The sequence below is a fragment of the Podarcis cretensis genome (assembly GCF_951804945.1).
Source record: "Podarcis cretensis genome assembly, chromosome: 1".
In the NCBI taxonomy this organism is placed as follows: Eukaryota; Metazoa; Chordata; class Lepidosauria; order Squamata; family Lacertidae; genus Podarcis; species Podarcis cretensis.
The window spans coordinates 78,510,773-78,524,569 of NC_137170.1; the positions used below are offsets into that span (position 1 = coordinate 78,510,773).

General features: G+C 43.5%; 1 protein-coding gene across 1 annotated transcript in view; it reads left to right on the forward strand.

Annotated features, from left to right (window-relative positions):
* The window catches only part of CHID1 (chitinase domain containing 1), a 129,741-nt gene that overhangs the window by 106,657 nt on the left and 9,287 nt on the right, over positions 1-13,797 (forward strand). Inside the window, exon 16 of the transcript XR_013841268.1 lies at positions 358-485. The gene's annotated coding sequence lies outside the window, so the exon portion shown is untranslated. The remainder of the gene's footprint in view (positions 1-357; positions 486-13,797) is intronic.

The following is a 13,797-nucleotide window of genomic DNA, read 5'->3' on the forward strand; positions in this document are numbered from 1 at the left end:
TTTTAATATCTAGGTGATATCTGGTTCCGAGGGACCTTTTAGCGTTTCTAATCCTAAGAAGAGCCCTACTGAGTTAAACCAAAGGCCTTTTGAGTCCAGCATCCTGTTGGCCAATTAGATGCGTGTGGGAAGCCCATGTAACAAAACAAAACGAAAACAGGAGTTAATTTATCAGTATGTCAGTGACGACAAGCCTACTGTGTGAAAACATATCAGAAATGTTAAAGCTGAGCCCCAAGGTTCAAAAGCTAGTCTAGAATTGTAGCATACATGTGTGAATCAATAGCAGAGTGGGCATTTGCTTGAGCATTGCAAGACTCATACCTAGGAGAAACTTGCTTCCTTGTTGCTTTTCAGTTTATGCACGGAGGCCTCAGCCTGTAGCATTGTTGGCCAGCCGATCAAGCCAGAAGATCATTGATATGTCTCCCACTGAAAAAGAAAAGTAGAGGCTGGCATCTCTTATACAACACAGAAGCAGAAGGGTGAGTGTTATATGAAAAGTGCTATGAAAAAAGACCTTTCAGCCACATTTTAAATTTTAACAGGATTTATATAAGTGGCAACAGCTTACTTTTTAGCCTTAAGGGCTTGGGTAACAACAGATAAAAGCTTCTGAAATGTTTATTGTCTCTCTCCTTCTTCTTTTTTTAACCTTATCTATACAGAATTAATGACTCTTTCCTTTGGAATCTTACCTTGAGTGCCTAACAGATATCTCTTAGGGCTTTGGGAAATGTGTTGATAGGGGCTTCATACGCAAGGACTTTAAAGTACAATATAAATCCCAGACTGCCCCCCCTTCCCTCCCACAAATATTGCTTTTAACCTGAACCCATCAGCTACTACTGCAGTGTAGAGGCTTGTTTGGAAACCACTATAACTGTATCTATTGTGAGGCAAACAGGGCAAAACTGAACCATCTCCCCACTCTTATGCTAGCCTGTAACTCTGAAGTAGCCAATATGTTGTTGGACTACAACACCCATCAGCCCCAGGCCCATCATCAAGGATGATGAGGGACAATGGGTATTGTAGTCCAACAGCATATGGTTGGCACAGCATTGGCTACCCCTTCTCCAGGGGAATTGATTCTATGATTCTGTCTGCTCCATACTCATTTCAGTGACAAGAGAAGGAGAGTTTGGAATCTGCCAGGCTTTAAGGCAAGGTGGAAATGTATGGAAGAAGCAGCAGTGGCCCATAGCGTAAAACAAGGCTTGCTGGATAACAAGTGTCACCCAGACTGTGTGGACGTGGGGGCATCTCTTCCCACATGGAACAGGATTTTAGATGACAAGCAATGGCATGTGGAAAGAGGGTTCAGATTATGAGAAGTTTGGAGCTGCAGGGTGGAGAGCAGGGATGGTGGTAATTAGGAACTATGGTGGAACTGAAAAAGGGGTTTTGGCAGACAAGTTGTACATGGGACAGTACATTGGGACCATATGGTTAGGGCTATTTTATAACCTAGCCGCTAGTCTTACTACCTCCTTTATAAAAGCTTGTGATCCCTGTCCATAAACAAATTAGGCCGTGGCTTCTGAATATCTACTGAGTGGGAAGTTTTTCCTTCCAACAGAGTTGAATTTTAGATTCTTCCCCCTTCCATTCACTTAACCGTTTAACATTTTCTGCAGCTGTGTATTTTATCTTCCGTTGGCATAAATAGCTACACACAGAGATCCTAAGATGGCAGCAGCTGCCATCTTCTAGGTCTCCCTTTGACAGTTCTGAGCCACCCCTGCTGGTCTTTGTGACAAAACCCTCAACCCCCAAAGCTATGAATTTTACAGTAGCTCCTGTAACAGGATATGGGTAATGAAATATGAGCACGGAGGAAGGTTGAAGTGTGATGATGGATTGATCCCCCTGAATCATGTCATCTCCGCCAGCTGTTTTGTAACTAAGTGAAGTGACAAGATCATTAATGCGGACATTTGCCTCTAAAAATCCCATCGCCATCTTCATTAGCACTGGGTCACTACTGGCTCTCTGCTTTGATTGCCGGTGCTTATTTCAGCTGGGTGGTGAATTTCAAGCAGCTGAGAAATGCTGCGGTGTGTTTGGCGACTGCAGTTGTTAGCAACTTGAGTACAGGAGGAGTCAGGCAACACGCTGCAATCTCAGCGGAATAGATCAGCCAAAGGCCACAGCTAACGGGTAGATTTTGCTGCATGCAATTAACATAATCTGAGCACCGCTTCATGCTTTTTCTTCAACCGTTCTCCAAAACATGAGAAGCTGAAGTGAGGGCTAGCACAGTTTTTTATCTGGTATAGATTGAAATGTGGCGATCTGGGGTTTTTTATTTTAAAAAATCCAAAAAGCCCCCATATTCCAGGAAACTAATGAAAAGTTCAGGTCTCCTGGCACCAGGGGTGGGAAGGGGGTGAGATTCTGGTTCCTTTCCCCCAACATTAGTGTCTGAGAGGGAGAGAGGCTTGTAATCCTCACTCTTACCCATGCAGTCAACAGCGATCAATAAGGAACGAGTATTGGGGGAGGAAAGTCCTTGGAGCTTTTGAAGTGTCTCTGGAGTTTAAGCTTTTTCAGAACTCAACATGGGAAGTTGCCTTGCACTGCATCAGGCCGTTGGTCCATCCAGCTTGGTATTATCTATACTGACGGGCAGTGGCATTCCAAGACCTCACACAGGGCTGTGTCCCAGCCCTACCCGGAGGTAAAGGTAAAGGGACCCCTGACCATTAGGTCCAGTCGTGACCGACTCTGGGGTTGCGGCGCTCATCTTGCTTTATTGGCCAAGGGAGCTGGTGTAAAGCTTCTAGGTCATGTGGCCAGCATGACTAAGCCACTTCTGGCAAACCAGAGCAGTGCACGGAAACGCCGTTTACCTTCCCGCTGGAGTGGTACCTATTTATATACTTGCACTTTGACGTGCTTTCGAACTGCTAGGTTGGCAGGAGCAGGGACCGAGCAACGGGAGCTCACCCCGTCACGGGGATTCGAGCCGCCAACCTTCTGATCGGCAAGTCCTAGGCTCTGTGGTTTAACTCACAGCGCCACCCACCTGGAGTTTCTGCATGCAAAGCAGACGCTCTGCCACTGAGCTACATCTCGCCCTTTCTGCAGTGCTCAGTGAGCCCAACAGGGAAGCTGTGTTATGTGTGCTCTCATTGCCATATCTGGTGCCACCTTCTGTGCCCAGCTGCAAGCACTGCCATATATCGCTGCCTTCTGTGCACTGTAGATACGATACAGTCTTCGTGAGGGAACTATTAGTGAGAATACTGTATTCTTTATTATGAGGAAGATTGGAATACTTAAATCACGGCAGGCCATCCTTTCGTTTGGACAAATGGCTGCAGTTCCAGTGAGTTATGTGTTCCGTTGTTGTAATTTTCTTTAACCAATTGTAATATCTCAAGCTCTGTTCAGATAACTGTTTGCAATGTAGAATTACATTTTGCTTATGTGTGCATGTTTTATTTCCCCACCCCCACCACACACAGGAGTATCTACAAGGTTGCTACCATGCAAATAGTAGGGGGACATACACAAAGTTTTAACTAGAGTTTTTCTTGGAGAAAGCTTAGCCTCCCCCCCTTTCAAGCTAGTTGAGCAGCATTGAAACATAGCAAGTTGTGCTTAAATGAAATAGCTGCCACCCCACATCTGAGCAGAGTGAATGCAAGACTATTTTCAACTGGAGAATTTCAAGCTCTGGCTTCCATCAAAGCTCAGAAGCTGCTTCTCATGATGTGAAGGGATGATGCATAGTTGTTGTTTTTTAAGATGCCGTTTCTTTTCACTAAATTAATGAAGGTCAAATGCAAGGATGGGCAGTTCACTCTGTTTCTGGTCTATGCTGGTTTCTCATGTCTGTATGTGGTGGTGCTGGTTCTTGTATACTGTATTGCTTTCATCAGATGAAGAAATTAATAGCTAGCATATGGAAAAAAGGGGAAAAATACAAAACACAAATGGTCATGTGCCCTAGGTGTAAAGTTAACCTGTTTCATTCTTAAAAATAAACCCATTGCTTGGTTTTCTATAGTACTAGGGATTTGGGTAATACATGTACTTCATACATCTTCATACTGAAGAGTAATCAGTCCCTCTTTCTGCATTGCAAAATAAATCGCAAAAGGAAGCGCTGTTTGGAAATGGCATCAAGTGAATTTAGAAAGGGGAAGAAATAAACTAGAAATGGTTTCTGTGCAGAGCGTGCAATCAGCCAGAGAAATTAACTGCTGCATGGGGTCATAAAGTCAAAGACCACAGCTGGTTCAAAAATGGCTGAATAATTGGCCCGTAATAACACTTATGATTGTGTGCCTTAGCGTAATATAATCAAGACTCATGCTTGAGGGGTTTCGCTGATTGGTGTCAGAGTGAATGATCCTACTTTTTGCATCCCGTTTCTAGGGTTGTTCCAGTGCCTCTAGAACCTTGGCAGTTTTCTAGTTGTACCTTTGGAAGATTCTTGGACATGATTGTTGGAAAAAACCTATGAAAGTGTAGATTTATGACAAAAAGGTTTTTAACTGCTTTTAAAATTAAATGCAACAAATTGTGTGTAGCAGGGTAGATTTTATATTATTAAAATGGGACTTTAGTTATTTATTTATTTGGATGTATATTCCACTAAATAAAAAGGCCGTCAGGGAGGCTTTCAATAAACAATAGTTTTTTTTAAATAAAATAAAAATCCATAAAATGTTAACACTGATTTAAAACCCAGTTAAAACTTTAAAGCGATACATAAGCAGTAAAATAAGCCTGAATGTCTGTTAACCTCTCTCTCCAAAAACTTCTGAACTTGAAACATCTTGATGAGTTTTCTGTAGGTGTATATGGAATGAGTCTGGCAGGCCCACCAAGGCAAGGATTTCCAGAGGGAAGGATTTCTCACCCATTGAGAAAAGCCCAGCTCCTCTCTTTAATCCTTCCTGAGAAGACTCCTGTGTCGGAATAAGGTCAGGCTTGCCCATTTGCATTGTCTAATAGAACTCAATAGGAGGACAAAATCAACCCGTATCTGCATAAGGACCTTGGGTTACATTTTCCTTCATCACATTAGAAAAGCCTTTTCCAGTCCAGGTCCCCAGATATTGTTGGACTATAACTCCCATCATCCTGACCACTGGCCATCCTCACCACTGGCTGAAGGGAGATGTAGGCCAACAACATATGGGGACACAAGTTTGCAGAAGGTTGGGCTATTAAGAACAAGCATCAGAAAAATTGAATCACCCTGATAAAACCAAAGATCTGTCTAGCCTGCCTTTTCCTGTTGGAAATACATCTGAGAGACGGCCAGACACGCCTCCTAGGAAGGGAGTACCGGGCATAGCCACTAATGAAAAAAAGTGCTAGAATATATCAGGGCCCAAGAACAGGTACAGTGGTACCTCGGGTTACAGACACTTCAGGTTACAGACTCCACTAACCCAGAAACAGTACCTTGGGTTAAGAACTTTGCTTCAGGATGAGAACAGAAATCGTGCAGCGGCAGTGGGAGGCCCCATTAGCTAAAGTGGTACCTCAGGTTAAGAATATTTTCAGGTTAAGAACGGACCTCCAGAACGAATTAAGTTCTTAACCCTAGGTACTATTGTACTTACCTATATGGAATTCTGGCTGTGATCAGAAATCAGTGCTTGAAATAGAATATGCATACAATAGGTAGGTTGTGTTTGTGAGACAATTGTGTAGGGAGCCTTAACTGTGTTTATTATGATATTGTTATTTATTGTGTATAAGCCGCTTTGAGATTCATTTGAATGAAAAGTGGCATAGAAATATAATAAATCAAATCAACCTGGAGGAAAGTGATGAGCTAGTGGAGGCAGGGCTTGGCAACACTCCCTGTTGGCATGTGTGCTTACACGTGAGTAGAATTAATGCCCAAATAGGGCTAAGATGTCTGGATAACAGTTTACAGAGCTGATTTGTGTTTTTGAAACTTTTTAGAAGTCTAAGCTTTCTGTGATTTACTGCTCTTGGTGGATATGTGTTGTATGTTTTTGTTTTTAGTGTGTGTGTGTGTTTATTTGTTGCCTTATTCAGGCAATAAGATTGTGGCGCTTGTAGCAAATTCTGAAAGTTACAGGGTGAACTTTTCTTTGACCATCAGTATTCTGCAACACAGACATCAGATAACTTGACTTTAAAATTTGAAGGCTCTTTGGTGGTCCAAAGAGCAATGCCGATGGATGTCATGCAGTGTGGCTGGAGCCACTGACAAAATAGAATGATATTGATGCAGTAACCCACTGCATGCTAAAATGTTATCTGAACCTGTGAAAAGTTTGAAAGTAGCTCAAAGGGTTTTTTTTATCAGTGTTCTTTTTTCTTTCTTCTTTTTAAAGTTTCACAAATACCATGCATAGGCTGCACACATTCAAATACAAAGAAAGGTTTCTTAGATTTCTGAAGACACTCTTCTACTAGTAGCAATGCCCGTTCAGCCTGCACTCTCCAGAAAATAGTCCCCCCAAAAAAGTATCCCAATAGAACCACACTATCCCTCCATCCCCTTTTACGCACTTTTCTGTATCCCAACTTAGGACATGATGTTCCCTGATTAGCTCTCCATGCTTCTTCCCTTAGTGATGTCCTCTTTATCACTACCCTTGAAGCCAGTGGGATCCTAATACTGGCTGAGGAGCTACAAGCAACAGCAGGATTAGCTCACTGGAGTAGGAATTAGGGCTGTGCAGCAAAGGGGGGCTAAGAACATACTACTTTTAGAGGTTAGAACCAAGATGTAGTTTGATGGCATGGTTTCAGGGTTTAGTGCACGGCGGTCAATCATGACAGCAGCCCCAGTGACCACATGCCACCCTCACTTGCACACGATTCCCCTGCCTGTTATCCTTTTACCCCTGTCTATACACTTGTTCACAGAAGTATTCAAGCTGTCTCTACACATCTAAAGTGTACCTGTTGATTTGCACAGCTCTACTATTGTGTAGTAAAAAGGTAAAGGTACCCCTGCCCATACGGGCCAGTCTTGACAGACTCTGGGGTTGTGCGCCCATCTCACTCAAGAGGCCAGGGGCCAGCGCTGTCCGGAGACACTTCCGGGTCACGTGGCCAGCGTGACATCGCTGCTCTGGCGAGCCAGAGCCGCACACGGAAACGCCGTTTACCTTCCCGCTGGTAAGCGGTCCCTATTTATCTACTTGCACCCGGAGGTGCTTTCGAACTGCTAGGTTGGCAGGCGCTGGGACCGAGCAGCGGGAGCGCACCCCGCCGCAGGGATTCGAACCGCCGACCTTTCGATCGGCAAGTCCTAGGCGCTGAGGCTTTAACCCACAGCGCCACCTGCGTCCCCTTGTGTAGTAGAGGTTCACATATTGTAGTAGGTTCACATTGTGTAGTAGAGGTTCACATTGTGTAGTAGAGGTTCACATATTGTACGCTTCTTGAATGTAACGTGATTGCCCCTCCTGATAGTCACTTCCACTGCACTGCATTAAGGTAGGGCTGCCATGCATCTGGAATTTCCCGGACATAGCCAGGATTCGTCTGTTGAAAATGGAATCCAGGTGTAATTTTCGAAAACTGGCAAAAATGTCTGGTAAAAACTTCAAGTTTTGGGGGGAAGATTTTGCAAAAAAGGCTCAGCAACTTTGCCCCCCCAACCCCCCCCCCCCCACAACTTTTGTGTCCAGATTTTCACTTTTTGAAATATGGCAACCCTAATTAAACCAGTGAAGGAAAGTGCTGTAAATGACTCCTCTATAGGGTATCCTATGGGTCTTTTGACTTACTCAATTTTCTAGCTTACCTCAACTTGCAGAATACATCTTAGAAGGGTTTCCCTGGCAAATGGTAGAGACAGATATGTCTCTCTTATTGGACACTGGTATTTTTTCAGGCATAATTAGATTAGAATGCATAACACAAATCTGATGGGGCTCGCTTGTGAACTCACTGGTTTAAGCATTCATTCTCTCTTTTACTCCTTGTACATATAAAAGCTAAGTTCATTTTCAGCCGCAAGCTTTTGTTTATGGGAATTTGCCCTCCTAAGTGTTGCACGGTGTTAAATTTACTTCTAGTATAAACAAATTAACAAAACTGATGCTGTACATTAGAATCTGGTGTTGTAATTCTCTTAAATGCTAGGCATTTATTGATTTGGTTGCACATTATGCTTCGTGTTTGACCCGTTGGAAGTTGAGGAGCATGCATTTGGAGGGTTTGCCTCAAAGGGTTAATTTCATTTTGTTCCTATTCCCAGCAGCTGTCAAAGGTGTTGAAACATTGGGTATTTATCTTCTTGATAAATGCTGCCCATTTGGATTTGATCAGAGCACTTTCAATTTATTCCTGCCAGGGTGAAGTTAGACATCAAGATCTAGAGCGATAAGGAAAAGGAATTCCATTATGACAAGAAAGGTCTACCAAACCTTGTCTGGAAGCAAACAGAGGGATGGTACAGCAAATTCAACTTGGCTGTTGCTGAATGTAGATTATAAAGCAGCTCAATAGTTGAGAAACCAATAAAGAAACACAAACGTTATCTTATTTAATTTAATGTGCCGTAGGTTGTTCTTCAGCGATAAGTTATCAAAGTAATTATTTTCTTGGGCTTACATAAGTTACATGTGATTGTGTCAATTCACATATTGAAAGGTTTACTCTATGAAAGTAATTTGGGGAAGATTTAAGAATATGTTTCCCGGTTTGAAACTGTTATTAGCATACTCTTTGATTTTAGTTACAATTAAAGATTCTAAGAAATATGATGCCATAATTATTCTGTTATGTATTATAAATAATCATGATTCCCGCTAAAAGCTTTGGGGATAATAGCAACTTTTAAAATCAACAATTTCTGAAGAGCCAAGGTTATTAAGTTTTCTTTCTCGAGTTTGGTTTAATTGTGATTATCCTCCTAGTGAGCCTTCATGCTGATATGATTCCATAAAACTTGCATGGAAGTTATTCAGTGTTGCCTGTTTATATATGACATTGCCAGGTTGTTATCCCTCACTTTCCTGTGCAATTTTCTGATACCCTTCTTATCTTCCCCCTTTTTTTGCAGTTAGAAAAGTGACACCATGATTGCGCTAGAAAGTGTGGGATAGCAGCCAGATTTTGTGTGAATAAACAGCCTTCCTGATAGCACCCATCGCCTGTTATCTTGTAAGCAAGGAGTGGGCCTGGCAACGTTTTGTTCGTTTGCAAGTTTTGTTGTGTTGAAAGGGGACTGTGGGAAGGAATTCAATAGAGAGAGAAAGAGTGAAATGTAAATAGTAAGGATGACCCAAGTTTGACTGAGTTTCCAGATAAGTAATAAATATATTTATTAAGCAGTGACCGGGAAGGTTGGGGAACATTTTTGAGCCTGAGGGCTGGATCAATAAATGGCCCACACACTAGTGACCATAAGTGGCAGATGGGCAAGTCCACTCCATCAGTCACCAGACTTCATCATGACGTCAGACGACAGCTTAAAAGAAGCTCATCGTCAGCACCAATCAGCTGACGAAAGCTAACAGTGTACTTGACTTTGTCCATTTGCAGGAATGGTTTGGATTCAAACTGTGCCTGCAAATGGGCATTTCTCCTCTGCAGTCTAGCAGAGCTGTCTGTAAAATAAAAATGTCAGTTTGCAGGCACGGCTTGAATCCAAATAGCACCTGCCCATGGACTAATTCAATGTCAGTGCCAATCAGCTAATAGCTGGTTTAGAGTTAGCTTTGCAGGTCAAACCTGTTGATTATAGCTCCAAGGCCAGAAGAGAGAAGGCCTTGCTCCTGGGAAACGATAATCCAGCCTCACCAGAATATGGAAATGTGAGTAGGGCCACAGTGGCAATTCTTTAAACCCTGTAGCACAGGATGTTGATACGGGGGAAGGTGTTCCTTGAAATGATCAGGGCTTAGATCATGTAGAACTTCAAAGGTTAGGAAAACCAAAACCAAAAAAACACATTGAATTAAGGCCCAAACCCAACTGTGTTAGCCTATGTAGGTGTTTCAGAATAGGTACAATATCTTTGCTCCTTAGCTCTCAATCATTTAATAATCCATGGGCAGCAACATTCTGTGCTAACTAAAGTTGGCAGCTCATTCTCTTGTATGTGCCCATGTGGATGAAATGAGGCATGATTCATCCATGGCTGGCGCTGTGGGTTCAACCACAGAGCCTAGACTTGCTGATCAGAAGGTCGCGGTTCGAATCCCCGCGAAGGGGTGAGCTCCCGTTGCTCAGTCCCTGCTCCTGCCAACCTAGCAGTTCGAAAGCACGTCAAAGTGCAAGTAGATAAATAGGTGCAGCTCTGGCGGGAAGGTAAACAGCATTTCTGTGTGCTGCTCTGGTTCGCAAGAAGCGGCTTAGTCATGCTGGCCACATGACCCGGAAGCTGTACGCAGGCTCCCTCAGCCAATAAAGCGAGATGAGCGCTACAACCCTAGAGTCGGCCATGACTGGACCTAATGGTCAGGGGTCCCTTTACCTTTACCTTAACCTAGTTTAGTGTTGCAAGAATGATCCTAGGGCTTACCTGCTTTTTACATGCAATATGCGGCAGCAATTGTGTGTGCACATATGGCAGAACAACAACGGCTCCCAGCTCCCTACTATTGGTGCACTTGCCTTGGGCTGGATTGCAACCGCATTTGCAGCATGCATACATCACATTGCTTGGAATTGCCCCTGGATGTCTAGCTAGTCTGTTCCGACGTGTATTTGGGCTGATCGTTGGTATTTGCTGAGAGCCCATTGCGGTGCTTTGAAGACCCGACAGCTGACTGTCATGGTTTCAAGGCACCGTGCACACAAGATGGTTTAATTTTCAAGCCTTGTGGGCAAAAATGTGTCACCTGACATCAGGTGATTTACAGGTGGGCCACTTGGCCAGAACGAGGGAACTAAGAATCTGGCCTGCTGAACAAATGCTGTTGCTCACCCTTGGTGGAGATAGTACTGAGCTTGATGGACCTAGTATAAGGCACTTTCCTGTGCTTACCACCCCAGTAAGGAGCTGTCTACATTACATTTCACCTTTTGAGTTAGTCCTGCCTTCCAAGAAAATGTCACCTGTAATTGATTCCTGCATTGACTAGGGTCAGATAAAGGAGGGAAAAGTTTGGATTTGGTTTACAGACATGAGGCTTCTACTCACATAAAACCATCCATAGTCATATAAAGCTGGGAAGTGGCAGCACAGAGGCTGCAAATTTGGTGTTTAGAGTCACATGAATTCTGAGCTTCTGTCTTTAACAAGCATCCCATTACCAATATTGCTAATGATGGGGCTAATGCATCCTGCCTGCTGCACCTGTTAAAGCAAGTGAGTATACCTGACATAGTCCTTGGCTACTTGCTTTTAGTGTGTCTCTGCAAGATAACTTTTTTTAATGTGGTAAACATTGTCTGTCTTTGCAGTGTGTAGGACTCCTCCATCACACAGAAGTACTTAAGATTAAAGCCTTAATATTTAATAAGCTCTCTATTGTTATATGGAGAGTGTGCCAATGTGAAATTGGGCAGACAGGCAGCTCTGTGGATTAATGGAAATGGGCAGCAGGGTTTAAAAGCCCCCAGTGATAATCTGTAAATATGCTTAGGCACTGTCTCTCTGCAGCACCGCTGGGGAATCCTTCTCTTTCCCTATTTCATGAATATAAATCATCTTTGCAATTCCTGGACATCATTACCTGCTTGCCATGTAGGATTTTGGGAACATTATTAGTTTGTATGAGGGCATCTGCTCAACCTGAGCATGGATGTAATTCCTTCACCTCCTAAAATCCTGATGCTTATTAAGTGGTATCATGGAAACAATTGTCAGCGAGTTTTAAAAAGGGAAAGGGGTGAGAATGAGTAAAGCAATCTCTGGCACTTTAAAATAAGCAGAGCCACTCACTATGTGGCGACATGAATAAGCAGACAGGCAATCTGATATGAAAGCCGAGATAAATCTAGAGAGATTTGAGGGATATTCAGGATGCATATCAGTTTTAAGCCTTATGCATTGAGTGGTCCTCCCTGTTTTTAGCCCGCTTCCACTTTCTAGGTTAGACATCCCTGTATTGCCTGGCTTCAGGTAGGGATGCCTATGATACCGCCAAAGAGTAAATGATGCATTCCAGAATAAATGAACCCAAAATTGCCAATATAGTTCTCAGAACAATTAAATGCAAATTCTCTGCTATGCTTCCACAAGATTACTATGCATATATTTATGCGGAGTGCTGGCACTTTCAATTTACGTTTCAATTTTGCATTTAATGCACTGTAAAGCATTGAGCGAAACAGTAGTATCAGAGGAAGAGCCGGCTAAATTAGAAAGAGAAAGCCTTGTGCACCCTCAGCAATAACAATAGAAGTGTCATCTATTATTTCCGTTTATATGCAGCAATATCTCTTCCCGTAAACAAGGCACTGGAGCATTCAATTAATCAATAGAGCAGAATGACTGAATATCCTTAGTCTGTTTTCTTTGTTAGGTCTCTGCATGGCAAGTGGTGCGAAGACTGACCAACCCACAGTGGCGGAGGTGGCAGTCCCTGCACTGGCTTCTGCTGTGAATTTGTGAGGAAGTAGTACAGTCTTTGCCCTGCCTCATGTGGCCTCCCACTCTTTGCCTTGTGCTTCCCAGTTGTGCTGCACATCACCATTTCTCTCTTTAAACAGGTATGATGTGGGTGGCGCTGTGGTGTAAACCATTGAGCCTTGGGCTTGCCAATCGGAAGGTTGGTGGTTCAAATCCCTGATACAGGGTGAGCTCCCGTTGCTCAGTCCCAGCTCCTGCCAACCTAGCAGTTTGAAAGCACATCAAAGTGCAAGTAGATAAATAGGCACAGCTCCAGCGGGAACCAGAAGTGGCTTAGTCATGCTGGTCACATGACCCGGAAAAAACTGTCTGTGGACAAACGTCGGCTCCCTCGCCCAGTAAAGCGAGATGCGCGCTGCAACCGCAGAGTTGTTTGTTCTACCTTATCCCATCTCTACCTCTCTCTCTCACACACACACAAATGAAGCAGAAGTGAATTCCAGTGGGGCTGGGTGGAGTGCAAGCATAGATCCCAAAGTGTCTGCAAAGCCAGATGAACTGCATCCAGGCCTCTGGCCACAGGTTTCTTCACCCCTGGTTTAGAGTCTAGACAGTTTGCTACCTTTTCTGTTAGCACCGGTGGCAAAGCAGCTACTTTATGATCCCATCACAAGGTTCTTCTCCCTGTGATCATTGTGAACCTCTGCCTGTTAATATCTGGCCTGCTTATATGCCATTTAGTACTTTTAAAACTCCATTTAGGAGGCCCACAATGTCACTTGTGATTGAAACACATATAACAACTAATATCTCAGCTTGTAGAAGCTTAAGCCAAGGGAAAACTTGGACCATCTGGATTCCCTGTAAAGGCAGCTGCATCAGATGATTCAGTGGGCAAGGCAATTTTATTCCTCTCCCTGCTGTATCTGCAATTAAAAGATAAGTAGGCAATGTTACCCGGAAGAGGCTTGGTTGCCTCCTTCTCCTCATGTCACTGATGTCACAGCACACTGTGATTGACCAAATATGCTGAGAATTTTACCCGGGTTGGAAGGGGGAGAGATGAGACTGGTGTGGGTGGTCATTTGCTACTCTTTGCTAGGGCATTAAAAATAAGTTTGCAGCCCTGTTCTGAAAATACCAATTGACTCATTTGCTTGCAGCAGCGTGTTATAGTAGATCCAAGCATCCTTTCCACAAGCTTAAACATGTAGCAGGAAGATATCACATAGTCCATGTCCCCTACCCCACTCCTCTGCAGCGTTCGCCTTTAGGACCTGAGTGGGATGCTTAAAAGACTAAGAAAATACTGAATC